Here is an 8,017-nt window from a genome sequence, read left to right as displayed (position 1 = left end):
AAGTTTTTCTGAATCTCTTCCTTTCTTTACAGCACATAGAATTCCTCTTCGAAGTGGCAAGGAGAAAAAATCTCTCACTTTCCCTCCACTCTTACAATCTCTCGAAGAATTCCTCACAATTTAGACTCTCTACACTTTCCCAACACTTAACACTTGAGCCTCCCCCTCCGTATTTTTGGCTAATGTCTTCTCTTTAAAGATGTGGATGAGTTTTCCCAAGAGTTGCCTAAGCATCCCTCCAAAATTTATCCTCATCCAATGCATTGTTGGACTTAACCTACGAGCTCGCCGTCGGTGACCTCGATGGCTCCGTCGGCGGGGCCTCTGGCACCGTGAGCGGGCCTTCTAAGCGAATTAAATCTGGAGTCTCGAGAAAAGTCTGTCGTCGGCACCGTTGGGCTTGCCGTCAGCGCCCTAGTTCAAATCTTCACATTTTGGTCATTTTCGCTCCAAATTCGCTCCTTTTTGCATCTTTTTGCTCCAATGACCCTAATTCATCATTCCTGTAACAAAACATCAAAAATATTTTTTTTAAAAGTGAAATATAATAAAAAACCAACAAAACATCAAAAATACTTTTTTTAAAAGTGCAATATAATAAAAAATGGTGTAAAATAGGTATGCAAATCTTAACATATTTTCCTTTGGTCAGATATTCAAATATAAAACTGCTTAATACATACTTGCTGAAGGAATACTCTTTAGAAAGTTGCCCACGTCCTTATACCTAAAGTGCATTGGGGAAGACGAGGTTGAAGACATACTCCAAGAAGTTCATGGCAAATAGTGTGGGAGCCACTCTTGGAGAAAGACGCCAGCTCATTGAATTTAGTGATAAGTTTACTTCTGATCAAACTTCCTGAAAGAAACTAAAGAATATTTTTGAAGGTGTACACAGTGTTAAAAATATACTATTTAGCCATCTAACGGCCTAAAAACTTCACCCGATCCTTGGTCCTTGGTCATTCTCCAAGTGGGACATCCCCCCCACCTCATCGGAAGGGTTGTAGAAGTTTTTAGTGGTGGCCATTAATTATTTTTCAAAGTGTGTAGAAGTAAAGCCTCTAGCACACGTAGCAATGGAGGTAGTCCAAAACTTCATTTGGACTGACTTGATTTGTCAACACGGATTACCTCTCATCATAGTTACAGTTAATAGGACCCAATTCATCGACAAAGGAGTTTAAGGTTTCTATAAAATTCAAGGGATCAACCTTAAATTTGCTTTTATACATCACCCTCAAACTAATTGACAGGTGAAGGCTGCTAACAAAATCATCTTAAAATTGCTAAGGAAAAATGTAGAAGAAGCAGAAGGTAAATGTACATACCTGATCCCTTTGATACTATGAGCGGTCTGAATAACAACGTCAACATCCACCGGATAGACCCCTTTTATGTTGTCCCATGGAATGGAAGCCATGCTACCGGTCTAATACAACAATTATAGCCAAATGGTACTCTCTGCCTCAACTTTTGATAAGGAGGATCTAAGAGAGTGGATAGAGAGGAATGACATAGGAGTCAGGCTCGCCTTAAATCTGGCCAAGGAAAATTGAGCCAACGCAGCCCTTTTGGAAGATGAGGTTAAGCAGAGGACAACAAAATATTTTAGAAAACAAGTACATGGTGAGAAATTTGCCCTAGAAGACCTTGTGCTAAAGAAGGTCGATGACATCGCCAAGGGACAAGCTACCGATAAGCTTGATCAAACCTAGAATGACCCTTACATCATCCACTAGATGGCTATATCCAAAGCATACAACTGAAGACATTCGCAAGAAACAACGTCCCTCAAGCTTAAAGTAGCGACGTTTTAAATAAATTCTTCCCTTAAAGTAATCCCTACTTGTAGAAGAAATGATATCATGATTGTTTTGTATAACCACTCTAAATCTATAAAAAAATCAATATAATAAAGGGTTTTTTTACAGTCATAGCATCTAAGAGTATGAGATTTCACATATTCAATATTGCTAATTGTACTTTCTATGATTGTCCTTATGCTCAGGAAACTGATTCAGTTATACTCGGGGAACTAACGTAGTTACACTTGGGGAACTGATGTAGTTACACTTGCGGAACTGACGTAGTTACACTTGGGGAACTGACTCTAAGCTGAGGAAACAAGCTCCACAAGTAGCTAAAACTAATTAATCTATGCAAAGATTGTCAAATAGCTTATGGGACAGTATCCTGCGATGATAAACTCTGTCAGGGTTGCGTGATCTTACGCCCTATTTTAAGCATTAACAGACGACCATGACAAGCTTTTCGGAGGGTGCCTAACAATCGTCAGTGTCCTATAGGACATATTGACATCGGGCTGTGATAAGATCCATAACGGGTGCCTGAATGATCATTCAATGCCATATTCTATGTTTTAACACTCGACAACGAAAAGCTCCTTAAGGGAGTGTTTAACAATTGTGAGAGGTTTATGGGACATCTCGACACTCGAAAATGACAAGCTCTATGATGGGTGCATGAATGTTCTTCCTGCACCAAAATTTACAGAGTTAACACCCCGCAACAACAAGCTCTATGAGGGGTGTCTAGCAATCGCAAAAAGCCTATGGGACGTATCGGCAATCGGCAAGCTCTGCGAGGGGAGCACGAACGAGCGTCTTGTGAAAAACTTACAAAGGTAACACCCAGTAATGACAAGCTCCCTGAGGAGTGTCAAAAGATTATGTGAGGCTAATAGGACGTTTCAACATTTGATAGGGACAAGCTCTACGAGAGGTGTGCAGAAAATCATCCTGTGCCCAATTTAAAAAGTTAACAGCCAGCAACAACAAGCTCTTTGAGGGGTGTCTAACAATGGCCAAAGACCTATGGGAACTATTGACAAACGGCGGCCATAGCTCTATGAGGCATGCACAAATGATTGAATTCCATCTATTTTACATGGATGAATAACCACACACTTGTCAACCAATTACATCAAGCAGGAAATTACCCATAAAGTAGAATAGTTATGGAGCGCAAGAATAAAAACTCAAAGCACAAATCCCTTGCATTATAAAGTATACTAACAAATACTGAGTTACAAAATTTTCATAAGAGCATGTGTAAACACTAAAACAAAATAAAACTAAAAAAGATGTCGCAAGTTAGCTCTATATACTAGAAGATTTCCCATCACCCTCTTTCCCAGTTTCTTTATCTCTCTCGGCATTGTTAGACTTCCCATTCAAGGGCTTCTGTTCTCCACCTTCCAAACTTGAAAGCAACATGTCAAACTCCTCCATGTCCCACCATACTTCAGACAACTAGGCCATGTTTAAAAATTCTCTCTACAAGTAGAGATTTGTTAACCGTAATGTAACAGGAAAGACCCTCAACATGCTCTTCCCAAGAAATCTTAGAGGAGATTTTCCCTTTCAACTCTTTATGCTCCTTAATAAGAGTCTAGTGTTCCTGAGCCTCTAACTCCTTATGCTCTAGAGAAATCTTTAGCCTCTCGTTGGTTAAGGAGAATCTCCGCCTCAAATTTTCTATCTATAAGGCATCCCTTGCAATTTTTCTTTCTGCCCAATCCAAAAGAGTCCCTAGAAAATGTGAAGCCTCCCATGAAAGAACATGATAGCAATCGATCGCCTGATACATATCTCGTTGATCCATCTTTCTTAAATGTTTTTCAAAAGTGGGAGACCATAATGCCTCCATCAAGGTTGACGAGTAGTCACTATTCAAAGGAGTAAAGGGATACCACTTAGTATCTCTATCAAGAAGAGCGTAATGACCGCTCATCAAAATTCCAGCCCCCTCGATCATGAGAAAATAACAACTTGAATGAGTTCCTCTCTCGGAGAAGGAGGTAGCTTAGTTTCTGGAACAGGAGCCTTTCCTTGCCTCCGAGGCATGTCGTCACCTTCCACCATCTTAGCATCTCCTGGTTCTCCTCCAGACTTTATCCTTATCATGAATAGACAAGAAGAGCAACTAGCCTCCACTCAATCATGCAAGCCCGTGAAAGAAGTCCCACCAAGAGTCACAGCAAAAATCCCAAAATCGAATACACCATGAGTCTTGAGGAAATCCTTGCCCTCCCTTTAGATAATGCAAAAACAATATAAGCACATACTCATATGCATAAGAAACTAAAACGAGGAAAATTTGTTTACCTTCAGTACCTTCTTCAGTCAATCGAGTGGGGGTAGACTAACCTCTCCTAAACAAGGAAGGAACACTTTTTTCTTGATGTTTCTTTGAAGCCCCCTCTCCTCGACAGACTTTTCTCTGGCCACTTCCCGAGCGTCAGATGATGTCCATAGCCCTTCAATCATGGCCACGTTGTCGTTGGGTTGAAACATATGTGATATCATGTACAAATTGAGGTATTGAAACATTGAGAGATGTTGACCCTCAATCAACGTCTTATTATCTCTAATATTACCCAAAGGTGACTTCTGTTCTTCACCTCACTTTTTACTGGAACGATGCTGATCCCCCAGCCATTAACACAAGATCCCACCAAGAATTTCATTTTATAATCCTTTATCTTATTCTCAAGACCAATCATATGGATCGTGGAACTGGCAGCAAATTGAACATAGCCGTGTCAGTTGATTTGGAAGGAGAAGAAAATTTTGAACAATTCAAGCGACCAAGGCATCTTCACCCTTCAATAAAAGAGGATAAAAGTCATTGCAGAAGCCACAGAGTTGGGAAGAACTTGTGTAGTAATAAACTCATACCATTCAAAAACTGATTAAATTTCCTTGAAAGCGGTAGGAGAAGACCCTTTTTAAACTAATCCTTATAGAAAACCAAATTCAGAGAGAAATTGCTCATTACCGAAGCCGTATGATAAGATTAGAAACATAAAGGCTCTGATTCTCCCTCACTTCTGTTGTAGAATGAACCGAGACTTCTGAGGTTGGAATCGATAAAAAGAATTCTTGGAAGTATTTTTGTGTCATATGATCCGTAAAAACGCACAACAGAAGGAGAAGAAGAACAAGAAGAAAAATAAGGGAGAGTAAGGAGTTATATATATATATATATATATATATCACAGAAAAACAAAAAGCCACAGACAAGAATAGTGTGACAAGAACTGTGCAATACTTGAGGAGAAGCAATCATTACTGGAATTAGAAAAATTACATTTTATTTATTTACAAAACGAGGGAGAATCATACCACCCTTGGATACAGCTAAGTGAGGAAAAACCTAACTAGGTGATCGTTTGTAGTTTCGTCAAGGACAAACCCCCGTTGATGTAATCGCCCATACATAAACTTGCTGTCAGCACTAAAAAGTTGAGGAATTGCCTATTGTAAGTTGTCAGTCATAGTTTAAATGAAAGACACTCTACCTCAAACCAAGTATCAATCTTTAAAGATAAACATATGACTTGAGGGTGATACTCGATCAAATAAACTAGGAAATATATGACATCCATTTGGTTTGCAAAACCATTTTATTTGTAAGCCGACAAGTTCCCCTATTTAATACAAAGAATTAAATAGGGTTTATATTAAGCTTTGAAAAAGCTTCTTATAAGTGCAAGCCTCTATAGTTAATTACATCTTAAATGATCAGAGTCATTCAAGTAAATTCTCGATAAAAATCAGAGAATATTATCTTCAAAGAGCTCAAAAGGATAGGAGTTTTTCAATGAGATCGGACGAAGAGGTGTGAAATGGGAATGGCTCAAATTTGAAACATTTATTGTGGAATCCAAAGGAGGAAGAACTAGGGGATGTCATAGATTTGGAGGAGAACCTCCGTGACTTCCCAGTCTATCTTATTATTTGGCTTCAGTTTCAAGAAGAAATTATTCAATTTTTTCATTATGTAAATTTTATTAATTAGGGCTTACATCTATACGAGACAGTTGCACAAATAGCCTAGAAGATATGAAGCTTTAGATCGTAACGAATGACAACCTCGGAATCCTAAGACGAGTTAGGGCATAGATTGTACAGCAGAGTTGTACAAAGGCCTAAAGAGAGGTTGAGGATTTATGTTGCATAAGCAAACAACCTCAAAGTCCTATGACTTGGATATTTAATTCTAAGGAATGATATGTTGTTGTAGATCCTCTTGCTGATGAAGATGGCCCTGCTGCCCACATTGCTAGCTCCAAGCTCATCGTCATGACGACTTTAGGTTTTCTAATGTGTTAAGTTATAATGTCAAATAATATCTTCCTATGGTTATGGCTCTTTAACTATTATGGGACATGATAAAGTTGATTAGAGCAACACTGATTAGGATCCTACGGTTCCCTCATTCCGGTACCACTATTTTCTTTCGGATTTACTTCGTCCAAATGAATTTACTAAACTTAACTTAATGAATTTTGTACTTTTATTTAGACCATGGGAAATCTTGTTAGCAAGCAAAGGTTACCTCCTCTGAGTGATTCCCGATCATCTGATAGAGGCATTTTAACTTAGTTGCAATTGTTGTATTGTGATGTTTGTGAATAAATTTTGAGTTGTCTTATATTTTGAATGTATTTTGAATGTTGTATTTGAATGTTGTAGCGGTGAATTTTATCTTGATCGATTTTAGTTTTGGTTTTAGTTTTAACTTTGTGGCGATCCTAGAAGTTTGACTTTTCATGCAGGGTGACATTGTTGTTTAACATGCAAGCTCGAGATAAGAAGTATAGAAAGGTAAATACATTAATTTAAAAGCGTACTTATCAATTCTTTTTTCTGCCACCTGAAAGGTCAGTGCTTGCAAGACATGTATATACTTTTGCAAGGAAATTAAATTGCAAGAGTAGATGAAGGTTTAGCTACCAAACCCCAAGTTATGATTTTATTGAATCTCAGAAGATTCTAGTAGATGACTTTAGAACAAAATATGACAACTCCAATTTGCCTTCAGAATGTCCAATAGATTTCAAAATGCTCGACGCATGTCCCTGAACCACTTTGAAGATCTCTTGAAATATTCTGAGTTCATTTTGGACTTATCATATTGTTCCATTAATCATCTGATGTTGAAGTGTGACTACCTCATTGCTCAGTGAAACTTAACAATTTAATTATCCCGAGGATAGGATACCCAGTTAATCGATTGATGTTTCATTTAAGAGTTATGTGAGTGGGTGCCCCCTAAGGCAAGTTTAAGTCATTTTAAGATTGTGGTGTCCATAATTAAAGTCAGGCTTGTAGTGTCTAAAGATATTAATCACCAATCATGTTATCTTCTAAATCTGATCAATTGAGTGTAGACATCGAGCGTATGTCACTACTAAGCCTTTAACAATCATAATAGGTGAAATGATAATTATCAAAATTTTGATTTAAGTGACATACATTCTTATGGAATGATCACATCATCCTCAACTTTGGGCTTAAGAAAAGTAAATTATCATCTTTTCTATCTTAAGCCCATTACTTAAGAATCATTTGATCTTAATTAACTTCCACGTCATGAAGATTAGGAGAATTATTATCTTGTTGAAGTTTTACGAAGGTGGTCAATGAGTTTCTACCTTTTAATCCCATTGTATTTCAATCATCCAAACATGACTATTAAGATCAAAATTTTCCCATTTTTTCCCCTTGGCTAATCCTAAATTTTGATTAAGAACCAAAATCTAAAAGGACTACTTTGCCCTTGAGGTACTTCATCTCATAACTCTTTAAACATAACTCAAATGACTTTGAGCATTTAGAGTGTCATATCAATGAGGCCATTACCATATTAGAGGAGAATATGTGGGCCTCTTAAAATTTAATTTAATTTAATTATCTATTTAAATTCAAAAAATAGGATTTTCAAAAATTGATTTATTTAACTTTCCAAAATAATGTTTTTTTTGTTTATTTATGAGAAAACTACTAGAGGTTTCCCTAGGTCAGAGAAGTACTTAGGCAAAATTTCATGATTTTTTGAATTAAATTTTATTATGATTATTTAATTTTGGATCAATTTAAATGATTTAATTAAATAGAAAATAATGTTTTAATTACCAAAATTGTTTTTATAATTACAAAATAGACTTATCAAATTTTGTATTTTTTTATGATTTTTAATTTTTTTT

The sequence above is a fragment of the Phalaenopsis equestris genome, unplaced genomic scaffold (assembly GCF_001263595.1).
Source record: "Phalaenopsis equestris unplaced genomic scaffold, ASM126359v1 Scaffold235185, whole genome shotgun sequence".
Classification (NCBI taxonomy): Eukaryota; Viridiplantae; Streptophyta; class Magnoliopsida; order Asparagales; family Orchidaceae; genus Phalaenopsis; species Phalaenopsis equestris.
This window is presented reverse-complemented; position numbering follows the sequence as displayed.